Genomic DNA, 13970 nt, shown 5'->3' on the forward strand with positions numbered 1-13970 from the left:
CAAAACAATTTTAAAAAATTTATTTGATTTACAGTTATGTTAGTTTCAGGTGTACAGCAAAGTGATCAGTTATACATATATATACATACATATATATGTGTGTATATATATTTTTTCAGATTCTTTTCCCTTATAGGTTATTACAAAATATGGGGTATAGTTCCCTGTGCTATACACTAGGTCCTTGTTGGTTATCCATTTTATATATAGTAATGTATATATGTTAACCCCAAACTCCTAATTTAAGAGGGACTTAGGGAAAAAAGAAAGTATTCCATTATCAGTTCCTCCTTTCGCCCTTCTCTTTTCCTCCATATTTCTGCCTGGAACTCAGATGTGATGATTGGAACTGCAATAGATGGACATCTTTTGACCATGGGGTGACCTTGAGGATGGAAGCTACACAATAGGAATGGCAGAGCAGAAGGACAGAGGAAAACTGAGAGACTGATGAAGTCATAATCCCATCATACCAGCCTTAAGCTGCCTACCTCTTGAATTCTGTGTTAAAAGAAATTTAATTCTATTTAGTTTAAGTAACTGTAATGTCAGCTCTTTGTTGCTAGTTGACCAATTTAATCGTAACTGATGAACCTTCCAGATGTGGACGGGTTAAAGAGCCAGAAATATTTGATTATGATTGAATTTTAGAATTAAAGACCAACTGATTAATAGATGAACCAGTGTTCCCTACTACTGTGGGCTAAAAGAAGCAGATGATTTTTCCCTAAATGAGGCTCCAGAAATGGAACTTAATCAGGAGTCTGAGTCATGCCAGAAAGATGATGGTGTCTGGAACCCTGCATAATCATTCAATAAGGTGGGGGTGGAGTGGAGGGTGGAGAGGTGAATTAAAGCAGGAGGAATTTAGAGTGAAAGACTAATAGAGCAAGAGGGAAAGGCAAGCTGTTGAGAACTGGAAGAGCTAGCATCACTAGCCCCCAGAGACAAGGGAGTAGAAAAGAAATTCATTTATCCAGGTGATTCAGAAAAAAAATGTTTCCTTCTCTTGCAATATCTGGCATAGGACTTAAAAAATTGGCACATGTTCAATAAAGGTATGGTGATTAATTTAAACCATCCAGGAAGTCAGTGATTGAAATTCACCTGAGAAGCCTCATTTTCAAAAGATTGCACAGGACACACTGTTTCACCCCAATTCTTTCCCACTCTCTAAAGTAACTGTCACTAAAGAACACCTAAATTATAAGAGGAAAAGATACACATAGAGGTAGTTGCAGTAAAGCAGATACATGTCACCAAAGCCTCACAGCACAAAGGGAACAAGAATTCTAAAATACTCAGCATTAACTTGTCACTACTGTTTAAAACGCTATACTTGATATTTACATATTTGTTTCTCTAGCACAGTGGTTCTCAACTGAGGCGATTTTGCCCTGCAGGGACATCTGGCAATGTCTCGAGTCATTTCCAGTTGTTACAAGTGAGGTGGCAGGAGGCACTACTGGTATCTGGTGGGTAGAGGCTGCGGATGCTGCTAGCCACCCATCCTACAATGCACAGGACAGCCCTCACCCCAGCAAGAAAGCATCCTGCTCAGAATATGGTAACAGTGCCAGCTACTTCAAGGGTATGGCATAATATCCCTAGAGTTGACAGTCTTTTAGTTCATGTAATATTTTTCAAAGTGTTCAACAAGAGAACACCTAGCAGTGTAGGATCATAAAAATGTGGTATACGGTTGATAATTCTTGGTACTACTCAGCTTCCAACGTATTTCCTTGTTCACAGAAGGCTGGAAATGAGTAAGAGCCACAATGATTAAATATACATTATTTGGCAGGCACAATGAAAAAATCTTTACAAAGAAATCCTATTGAATCCATAGAATGTTCCTGAAGAGTAGATGCTATTATAATCATTTTACAGAAGAGAACTCGAAGGCTATGAGAGATGAAATCCCATGCCCAAGGTCACAGAACTTATCAAACTACAGGAAGCTTAATGTACAGTCATGAAATAGTTGCAATTCTGTCTGGATACCTACATTCTCTAACGACTTGAGAGGGATTTCCCCCCTTTAGATTTCATAAAACAATAACTTTCTTGTACAGAATGCTTCCTGAAATGAACTATACATTTCTACTCTTTATTAGGCATACCATATTGGACATAATTTAATCTTGATATGCCAGGATGGTTATGAGGGATATCCACACTGTCCTGAACTGCAATGTCCACTGGATCTACTGGCATGTACAAAGCTTCCTGTCTCTTCACTAGATGGTCCCAATGCTTTTAGAGTTTTTCTGTCTGATTTTTATCATTTTGCTTTCTCTGCCTCTTTTAACTATAGCTGCTGTGCCTACTTTCAGATGCTTCTAGTCTTCTATGGAATAAACAAAGAGATCCCCAGGTCTATTAGAACTGTATGCAAAATTAAATCCTAAAAGAATCTCCAACAGCGTACTGGGCGGGGGTGGGGGGTGGGGTGGAGGGGCTGGGCAGGGAAGGAAGATGGGGAAGAGGGAAGAGGGATAAAGAAAATGTAAGCTTTAAGGTACCAACTTTATCTCTTCCAAATTCCTTTTGGCTTTATTTCCTGGTTTGCAGCTGGGTTTCAGTTAGCTGAGTTTGCTGGATCTGTAAGCTTTAGACTCATGAGGTGTTACAATAATGGACATTTTAATCATCATAATTTAATCATCATAATCCTGCATTTGGCTGTATTATAATGGGATGTTGTGCCATGCTTATACTACACTAAGCACGTCTTTTTTTTTTTTTTTTTTTTTTTTGCGGTACGCGGGCCTCTCACTGTTGTGGCCTCTCCCGTTGCGGAGCACAGGCTCTGGACGCGCAGGCTCAGCGGCCGTGGCTCACAGGCCCAGCCGCTCCGCAGCACGTGGGATCCTCCCAGACCAGGGCACGAAGCCGCGTCCCCTGCAACAGCAGGCGGACTCACAACCACTGCGTCACCAAGGGAAGCCCTAAGCACGTCTTTTAACACAAGCTTAAATTTATCAATAGAAACACATTTCCTATACATATCCAAACAATGTCTTTAGTTTTTAAACATGCACCTCCCCATTTTTTAATTTAAAAAAAACGATTAAATACTAATAAATTCTCAAAACTAATAAATGTGACAAGATAATATGAAGTTTCAAAGTCTGCTTTACTCTGGAGGAACCTGTTTCTCCAATGAGGCCCACAAGACCATTTGTTTTGTCTGTTTGTTTGTGTTTTTTTTCACTCCACCATTGTTCCTTTGGAGAATGGAAAGGACTCTTATCAGCACTTTGCAATTGCAGATGCAAAATGGTGCACTCACAGAGATGCTGTGAGGTTTAACTAGGACAAAATACAGTCAGACCCATCAGTGATTCTTGAAGATTGCAAGAAACCATGACAAATCTTGCTGTATGCCTGAAACTAACATGACATTGTTAATCAACTATAAATATAAAATATAAATTTAAAAAAGAAACCATGACAAGTTTGCTAAATAACCCATTAGTCCATTGTTTTAAAACTATCACATTTAAATAGATTTCCTGTATAGCTTTAAGTCAACAATAGGTGGTACACTGGGTCCATGCTTTGGCAGGCTGAAAGCTGGTATTGAAACTGCTGGTGATTGGATATTCAGAACTTGGCATAGAACGCAGTATTGCTCCTGCTTGTCACTTGCCTCTTTCAACTCAAGATCAGCTGCTGCTGTTTTGTGAGAATGTTCCCTTGGGTACCTGAATGCTGCTACCAGCAGTTTTATTACATTCTGCCCTGACTTTGTGAGGCTGAGCAAACTGCAGCCTTTGCACTAAGATCATCATGGAGAGCAGAGCAAGGCAGAGTTTGGAGCATGTTAACTAGTAAATGAAATTTCAGAGTGCCTTATCGTTACCCTAGAAACCAGAATATTTGGTTTATTTGGAAAATAAAGCGTTAATTTGAGAAGAAATAAATATTCTGCTTTTCTCTTAAATCATAGTTTTATATAACTTAGCTTTTCAATGAAAATAATTTATTTCTCCAGTTGGAAGAGTCTGTATAAAACTACCATGGCAGTTAAGATGATAAAAAAAAACCTCATTGGCTACATATCAAGATAGATATACAATTAAGGACTGAAGATATAGTCATGAAAAGCTGGCTGCATTTTCCCTTGAAATCTTTACAGGGCCCTGCACTTGCTTTACAGTAACCATATAGTAACTTGCTTTATAGTAACCATATAGAAAGTCAGATGCTAGGTCCTTTGTAAAGTACTTAGGATGCAAAGACAAGTCATATTTGGCCCTGTCTTTCCAGGCACTGGTGGTGTAGCCATGCTGAGCAGCTTTCCCACGTGCCTTGAGGGGAACACAGAACAGGACAAATCAGGTTTGAAAATCACAAGATTTTTAGGTTCAGCTGCTGTTGCTAGGTTTCCACTTACAGAAAAACATGAGCTTAAGAACAAATATCTTCTCTTCTAAAAAGACTCCAAGAAATTATTGTGTTGACCTTAAACAAATAGACCGCCAGATACTTCCCCAGAAAAGATGGGTTTATTCGGGATCAGCAGAGAATTGCAGTTGAGGGCCTGCAACCATGGCAAGCCATGTGCGAGCCCCACAGTGGCAAGTGAAGGAGAAGGCTTTTATAGAGAGGAAAAGGAAGCTGGGAGGGCTAGAGTAGACAATGAGTCCATGGCTTTTCATTGGAGGAGTCCTTGCCAGGAAAGAAGAGTCTTCTTCCAGTTGGGCTCTGCTATCCTTGCAGGGCATGAGAGCTCCCCGTTCTGGTCTCCTAACTCTATTTAATTGAAATTTCTGTCTATTAATTTTTTACAATGGCTACTGAAGGTAAGTCTGTGGTGATAACATTAGTGTGACATCTTAAGAAATGAAGTATTGATACATCTTATGGTACTTCTTTTTTTTTCTCCACGTCCCATTAAAATACATAAAAACCAAAAAATGTGACAACATCACTATAGCAATTGAAACTATTACCTAGCAACAATTTTTCAGCATCTGGGAGAAATCCATACTCAACTGTATGGGACAAGCATGGGACCTCATCCCCAGCTTAGGTGTCCACACAGGGCCAGACAAGCAGCAGAAGCCATCACCGCCTCTCACTGTGTGCCTCCATCTCAAGAAAGGCAGAAATCAGAAATCTGACACCCACCTCTCCATGCATACAGCAAGGAAACAGTTTCCTACGCTATCCAAGATAATGTCTGTCTCCCCTAACATTTGTCAGCATTAGTGGGTTCTCTGATATGAAAATTTGAAGACTGTAATGCCCAGTGGGGCAGAAAGGCCGAAAAAGAAAGGAATGGAAAGTTGATAGTGGGAACCAGAGAAGACAGAGTGAGTCTTGACAGTTGTATACTCTATTCCTCAAAAACTAAAAAGCGTTTCAGATCATTCAGGGAAAAAGGACCAGGCTGGGATGGTTAATTTTATGAGTCAACTTTAAGGGGCTAATGGACGCCTGGATAGCTGGTAAAACATCATTTCTGGATGTGTCTGTGAGGGTGTTTCTGAAAGAGATTAGCATTGGAATCGGTAGACTAAGCAATTCGGATGGTTATCATCCAAACTTTAGAGGGCCTGAATGGAACAAAAAGACAAAAGAAGAGCAAATTTTCTCTTTGTTTGAGCTCTTCTCCTTCCCTCAGATGCTGAGTATTGGCACTTCTGGTTCTCGGGCCTTTGGACTCTGACTGAGTCGAACCACCAGCTTTCTTGGTTCTCCAGCTTGTGAACAGCTGACCATGGGACCTATGGGCCTCCACAGTCATGTGAGCCAAAATATTTCCTACTGGTTCCGTTTCTTTGAGAACCCTAATTAATACACAGGCATTAGAAGCAGAAGATACTTTCTTATTAAAGCATAGCCTTACTAACTGATCTCCTAAAAATTAGTGAACGTATTTGTACATCAAATAAGCCTCCAGCTTAATGCCTGAGAGATGGAATGTATCACATTCACATGGAAATCATTGGTGAATAAGGGAGAACAGAGAAGTCTAGCTTTTGGAAAACTCCATGCTCAAGGAGAAGTAAATGGCAGGGTAGGAGGGGACAGCACAAGTGGGACCCACGCTACAACATCTGAATGGGGGAAAACTGCTCTGCAGGTACAGGAGAAAGCCACAGTTTTTTAAAAATATTTAACATTTGAAAAATAAAAGAAAAATTGGGAAATATCTGTGTTCTTTCAAGTAAATACATGAAATAGTGGACTTGTTAGGGTAAGGGATGAATGATGAGGTTAAAAAATAATTTATATTCAGTCTGATATTATTAAGGAACCTGGCCAAGATTAGCAAAGCAGCAAAAGCCAAATTAATTCCACTTTGGGAAGGGAAAAGAACAAAACTGGTACTATAAAAAAAAGTCATTGATATAAAGAAGAAATTCTCTCCCAAATCAGAAACTATGAAAAATTTTGAAAGGGGAGATCATAAATACAACAAAGACTATAGATCTAACTATACAAATATTTTTTATCCTTAAAGAATAAGTCTTACCTAATGGAACAGAAGTAACAAGCAAGAAATAAAGGAAATAGTTCCTGAGTAGAAGACCAACCACAGTGTGAGAGTACCATGTTCCAGACAAAACCCAATCTGGCAAAGAAAATAATGACTGTCATTTGGAGAGTGAGCCTTCTGCTACCCAAAACCAATGAGAGCCAGCCCTGGTGATTCCCTGGGTTCTCTGCCTTCAGGTCAAACAGATAAAGTTCAATCATGGCTTTACCACTTACAGGCTGTAAAAATGTGGGCAGTAACAGCAAGCTTGCCATAAAAATTCTACTTCAAGAAGTTTTCTCACCTCTACACATCCCCCTCCCTAAGGAAAATTTCCTTTCACTATCTCCTATAGCATCTGCCTGGGTCTGAGTGGGCTTCCCTCATTCCTTACTCCAGCTCCCACAGACTTTATTCACCGGGGTGTATCCAGAAGGAAGGGTGTAAGGAAAGGAAAGGAAAGATCAGAGAAAGAAAGAAGTAGCCTAAGATCATCCTCTCTGGAGTAACAGCAACTGATCTCAAAAGAGAATCATGACTAACTTTTAATAAAGTATCTCCAAAAATATGTGATCTTCATCCTCCAGAGGTGAGATCCCTGTCTTGCTAGAAAGGCAGGTTTGCCTGAGTAGGCTAAGCATTCCCCTCATTAGCTCATTTCTGTCATTCATTTTCATTACAAATTCATTTTCATAAATGTGAATCACGGAAAAATCCAAATTAATAGCCTCCAATAATTTTAATAAGTACATTAGCCACCACATTAATTAACACTCTACACGATCTTTCCCATAGGCTTACCTGAAAGCAACCTAGGTTAGAGGAAGTCTCCAGCACACTCCTTTTCTATGAGACAGGCTGACATTCTACAGACTTTCACCTTTTGGAGTAAGCTGATCTGTACCCTGCACAAAGAGGAGTGCTTGGTGTGGTCAGACTCCCTTAAAGAGAGCCCAGATTCTGTCCCACTTTGTACAGATGCAATGCCTAAACTGGAACTTCTACAAATAATGCAAACTCTAAGCAGCTGCTTCCTCTTTGTTACCATCATTTTCATTATAAATTAGGATCAAACCTTTACAGTAAACCTTTTTCTACCAATGTTTTCCCCTACCCCATTTTATAGTCAAAGTCTTATCTGCTCCCTGTAATTAAATCATGATTACAACTTTTAATTACATAATGATCTCAACGAATGCACAAATACTTTACTTGTGTGTTTAGTATGTCTTATCTCCGAAGATGCTTGGGAGACCTGGTTCTCAGGAAACCTGACTTCTACTCCAGATTCTTCTACTAACTAACTAGACTAGAGGCCACCCCCTTCTCTTTCAGGGCTTGATGTAACAAAGTTAACTGGTGAAGGAGGCCAGGCCAGAGTTCTGGTTCTCATGTAGCACCCTTTTCAGGCATGCCACCAGAACTCAGCAAGAAACAACACAAAAGCATGCCTTGGAAAGACTGGGGACAGACGAAGTATCAATCAAGTAAGGTAATTTGTGTGGTAATACTTTGTAAATGCATAGTTACTGATACAGTTATTTGTGGTGGGTGGGGTAGGGTCTATAAAATGAAGAGTACTGGATTTAGAATTAGAAGACTTGAGCATAATTGCAGTTTAGGGAATGTCAGTTTTCCTAAATGTATTAATGGTACTCTTCCAAAAGAGTTGTTCTGAAGGTCAAATGTAATACTTCGGTCAAAGCACCTACCACAGAGTGTAGCATACAGTAGGCTCTCAACAGATGAGGTCCAAGGCTAGTAGGCGGCTAGTTCTCTCATTTCTCACATGCCACACAACTGGCCTCCTTTAAGGAATATAAAGCCTTACGCGGTCAAGTCCCCTTGGCCAAACACACTGGTCCAATCCCACTTGTCCCTTCCTGGTCATTTCCCTGAGGGTAACCTTTCAGCAATTTATAGCTTTCCTGATTTACTGGGTTCTTATGTCAGAGAAGTCACTTAGAAGCTAAATTATTATTGTGATACATAAACACGTTCCAGCTGTCAGAATGTTAAACAGGTTCTGACTCCTATTCAGCATCATTTTCCTTCTCAGAATGGTTTCCTTCCAGCTGCAATCAATAAACATTTTTGGCAGAAGAGATGCTAAATAAAAATCTTCCAGCGTTTCCAAGGATTTCACTTTTGCCTGTACATATAGATCTTACAATAATCATAACAATATCCATCTGTTCTGTGCTTTGCAATTAACCTAGCATTTTCGCTTGCTTTATAGAACCCTATTAGGTAAACTGGTAGGTAATAATTCTCCCATGTTATATAGGAAGCTCCTGAGAGCCAAAAAAGCCCCGTGAGTTGCTCTAATTCCTACCACTAATGAGTGAACGAGCAGATCCAGAGTCTACTGACCCGGAGACTAACCTGCTCTCCAATACACTATCTGCCTCAGCTTTTCTCAAGGTACGTGGAAAAGGAAGTGGATGGAATTTGAAGTTAACCCAATTCATCCTCACTGTAGCATACTTCAACATTTCACTTTGTGCCAACCAAATAAACCCATCATGAGATATTAAAAAAGACATCTTAATAATGAGATGAAGAGATCTTACAACCCAATAAAATTATCCCTGTTTGAATTAGACAAGCAGTAGCAACTGAGCAGCACTGTGAGCACTTCCTGTTTTAAATGAGCAACAGACTTACCAGGTGGTTAAATTCACTCCCTACAGTTGTGCTAGGACCACATAGATTCTGATTTTAAGTTAGATCACAGCATTAACATGACCACTGGCATTACTTCCTTAATTTATACAAAAAAAGGTGTCTAAAATCACCAAAAAGCCAAAGTCACATCAATTTGATTGTCTATTATTATTAATATTCCTTCTGCAGGGAATACAGAATCCAGTACAAATCTAAATGATGTCTACTTTCTAAATTTTTAGTAACATTTAGTTATTGTACAGCTAAGTAATACCTACCTAGTACAGAAGAACTAGAATACAAAGAAAAGCATAAAGAAGCAAAACAAATTATCCAGAAAACCCACCCAGAATTCAGTGAGATTTTTAATACATTAGTCCTGAAAACCCAGGAAAATCAGGACCATAGTTGATTTAAGGATAATCATAATTATGATTTCATAGAACAGGGGTCATAGTCTAAGTTCTGGACATAGGGTTGTAATTGTGAACAAGAAGATAAACTAGTAGAGCTGGAAGCTGCCTTGGAGGTCTTCAAGTCCAATCAGAAAGCTTGAGCTTGGGCTTCCCTGGTGGCGCAGTGGTTGAGAGTCCGCCTGCCAATGCGGGAGACACGGGTTCGTGCCCTGGTCTGGGAAGATACTACATGCTGCGGAGCGGCTGGGCCCGTGAGCCATGGCCGCTGAGCCTGCGCGTCTGGAGCCTGTGCTCCGCAACGGGAGAGGCCACAACAGTGAGAAGACCGCAAAAAAAAAAAAAAAAAAAAAAGAAAGCTTGAGTTTTTCACTGAAATCCAGGCAGTTTCAAAGTATTTCCTGAATGCATGTTGTATGTTAGAACTAAAATGGTGGGAAAGAGTGAAAAAAATGAATTAATGAATTTTTGAATTCTTATAGGATTTCAAAAGTGACGAAGTATGAAAAAAATCATTGATCAAAGTCATGGTTCACGGAACAATCATGGGAACAGGGAAGGAAATGAACACTGAACCAGAGATAAGCCAAAAAAGAGAGAACAGGTTGCTATCACCATGATGATAAATCTGAAATCAGTAAATGTGTATGGTTTGTCTAAAGTCTCAAATATGTGGGGCCAGCACCTCAAACACAATTTCTGGTTCAAGGTACTCAATTCAATTAATTGCGGAAGAAGGCCTTTCACAGAGAAAACACAATCAGTAATAGTGAAATTGAACTGAATATCAAAGGGCATGTTTGTTTGTTTTGGGCTGAGTTCATACATCATTTAATACCATTAAGAAATAATCTTCAACAAAACCAATATAAGCTAGCTGTGAAATGAAAGATATAGAGACTTTTAGAAATAAATGAACCCAAAGCAATATCTCCCAGTTTGATAATAAAATAAATGTGAAGGAAAAGGGTGCTCTGTCATTTTATAATACCTTCCTGTTCCAATTAAGGATGCTATCTTGAGTTTTATATCTGTTTTCTACTCAGTTTCATTCAGATTTGCTTAACTTAAGAATTTATTTTCACCCTCTGAACTTACTCTGGAAAGCAGCAGAGTTTATCATTTTTGCTATCATTTCTAAATTCACCAGAAATATGTGTGCTCATTTGTAGTCAGAATATTTCAAGAAGAGTTTATAAGCTTTCTTCCCAGAAATTGCATAAGTCATTTCTCCAGATGCAAGTTGAAACACAAATACACGTGTTATGACTCCCCTTCTGGCACTCTAAAAATATACCGCAAACAAGAGCTTTTATGAAACATGGTGCTCACTCATTTTTCATAGAACAGGGGCCATAGTCTAAGTTTTGGACATAGGATTGTAATTATGAGTAAGAAGATAAACTAGTAGAGCTGGAAGCTGCCTTGGAGGTCTTCAAGTCCAAAGCCTTTGTTTAACCTGAGAACACTAAGAAAGGGAAAAAGGCTCGTCCAAGGTGGGTATTGAGTGCAAACGTCCTGATGGCCTGGCATGTAATGACCTGCAGCAAAACCCACAGTACATTTTTTTCAACCTCACTGATTCTGCAGTATAGCCTAACAGTCAATCAAATAATAAATATTTAGAGCATGCTAAGAATATTATTAATACTGCATTAGTAGATGAGAGATGAAAAGACTATGATAAACCAGATAGATAGAGAATATCATGATAGAGTTCTGACCCAAAACAAGTTTACTATGTGGTTAGAGAAGCCAAAAAAATTATGTGATTCAATGATATTACTCACCAAGTTATATAACATTCATTCATCAATTATACATTGAGTACCGTCTATATGTCATGCACCATGCTAAGTGCTGGAGTTCAAACAACAATTTTCGAGGATTTCCCAACCTAGTGGTGGAGACAAGCATGTAAACAACTGTATTAAATGCTATAACAAAGGAACTATAATAGCATAGAAGAGAGAAATGCTTTCTGGAAAGGTCACAGAGGACTTCACAGCAGAGGGCTCACCCGAGCAGTGTTTTAAAGGATGAGTAGAATTTCACGGTGCAAAGAGATGGGAAGAAAGTATCCTTGATGGAGGAAACATCACAGGTAAAGAGACGGATTAATAAGAGAGCATAGTATATCTGCAGAATTGCAAGTGTGGTGAATGGAGGAGAGTGGTAGAACATGAGGTTAAAAAGGTAAGTAAGATATTGACGCACTTTAACCCCACACCATGTTGTTAAGGCTTTATCCTGAAGGCAGTAAAAGGTCCATGAAAATCTGGAAGAAGGGCATGATCAGACATGTATAATGAAAAGGTAAAAATCATCAGTTTTATTTCTGAAAATGTTATCTAGGGATATAATAATGGATACATGCAAATATTTAGTTATAAAAGTGTTTATCGTTGTGATATTTTTAACAAGAAGAAATTAGAAACAACCTAAATGTCCAAGAATGGGGAATTGTTTTAATAAATGTTGGTAGATTCTTATAATCAATAAATGGGTCAAGATGGCAAATTAAGTTCATACCAAAAATTCCCTCTTCCACTCTGAGGTCAGAAATAACTGATAAAATAACAAAAAGAAATGACAACATGAATTATGTATAATCGAAACAGAATACTCTTAAAAAAGAATGGAAAAATTCTGCATGGCAGAAATAGAGAGGCAACCCACAGTAGTAAGTAGAGACAAAGCTACCATTCTATAGGCCACTGGGAACAGATACAAACATTGGGTCAGGATTCTTAATGGGAACATGCAATGGGGAACAAATATGACTAGTGCATGGTAGGAGGGACAGAGATGGGCTCCCCAGAGAATCCAGAAGCTGGGATTGTACTGCCCACCTGCAAAAGATGATGGCAAAAGTCTTCCCATTCTCCTAGGGCCACTCTGTGGGAAGAAGTAGAAATACCTATGTAAAAGTGGGATCTGGGTCTATGTGGCATAAGGATGCAAGACCAGAATTGTACTATCCCCAAAAGGGAAACTCAAACTGAGTTTCTATCATAAGACCTGATTTGGAACTGTGCATTTTGTAGAAACCAGATCCAAATGCAAAACTCTCCTACAGAACTCAAGAGAAACTCCCCCAAATCGGAGAGAAATTCCCAGAAAGAAGAAAATATCTCAAGCAAGACTTTTGTTTTTTTTTTTTTTTTTTTGCATTACGCAGGCCTCTCACTGCTGTGGCCTCTCCCGCCACGGAGCACAGGCTCCAGACGCGCAGGCCCAGCGGCCATGGCCCACGGGCCCAGCCGCTCCGCGGCATGTGGGATCTTCCCGGACCGGGGCACGAACCCGCGTCCCCTGCATCGGCAGGTGGACTCCCAACCGCTGCACCACCAGGGAAGCCCTCAAGCAAGACTTTTAAAACACATGAAAAAGCCCAGCGATGTGGTATAAAATAATCTGACCCAACAAACAGAATATTTCATACACATGAAATAGAGAAAATAGATAAATCTGATTAAGAGTTTTAAAAAGTAGCATTAAGACTTTCAGGGATTAAAAAAATTAATAATCATGATATAAAACGGATATTTATGAAATAAGAACAGGCAGTTAGGAAACAAGAATAGGCAAATAAGAAAGAAAGATGAAATCTTTAAAATGAATTAAAAAATCTCAGTAGATGAGCTTAAATAGTATACAAGTTAGAGTAGAATTTAGCATTGGTGAAATGGAAGTTAGAATTAGTATAATAGAAAACGCAAAACGATAACTATGCTCAGTTTGTATAATAGGTATTGCCCAAATTGATAGAAGGAAGCAATGTTAAAATAGCTGAGAATTGTCCAGAATTGAACACTGACATGAATGACTGACAGACTGCTGCAACTATTAAAATGTGGTCCAGAGAACGCCAGATGTTCATGGAATCTTTCTGGGGTTCCACAAAATCAAAACTATTTCTGCAATAATATTAAAGTGTTATCTGCCTTTTCCATTATCAATCTCTTATGATAATGTGTTTTCTAGAGGCTCATGACATGGGATGACACTGTATAATGAACGATGTCAACATTTAGAAGATCTGCATAACTCAGTGAACGAGTATTTTCCAAATGATCAATGTAGCCATTAGGTAATGTAAAACATAATGCATGGGGGTAAAATATCCATTCAAAGTAGAAGACAGACCAATGTGAAATAGTATAAGAAAATAACTTTTTGAGTTCTGATATAGTATTAGAAAAGAATATCCACAATTACTTGAAAGAACTATTGAAATACTCCTCCATTTCCAACTACGTATCTGTATGAGGCTGGATTTTCTAAATATACTTTGACAAGAGTATTTGCCACAGGTTGAATGCAGAAGCAGATATGAGAACCCAGCTGTCACGCACTAAGCCAGACATTAAGAGATTTGCAAAAATATAAAACAA

General features: G+C 38.9%; 1 protein-coding gene and 1 long non-coding RNA gene across 2 annotated transcripts in view; one reads left to right on the plus strand and one right to left on the minus strand.

Moving 5' to 3' along the window:
- FGF12 (fibroblast growth factor 12) overlaps positions 1-13970 on the minus strand; it is a 566009-nt gene that overhangs the window by 510403 nt on the left and 41636 nt on the right. The gene's annotated exons all lie outside the window — the stretch shown is intronic.
- On the plus strand, positions 11543-12873 carry LOC132520540 (uncharacterized). The gene is made up of 3 exons (XR_009540566.1): positions 11543-11677; positions 11816-11889; positions 12755-12873. It is a non-coding gene; the product is annotated as an uncharacterized LOC132520540 (long non-coding RNA).

The sequence above is a fragment of the Lagenorhynchus albirostris genome, chromosome 5 (genome assembly GCF_949774975.1).
Source record: "Lagenorhynchus albirostris chromosome 5, mLagAlb1.1, whole genome shotgun sequence".
Lineage (NCBI taxonomy): Eukaryota > Metazoa > Chordata > Mammalia > Artiodactyla > Delphinidae > Lagenorhynchus > Lagenorhynchus albirostris.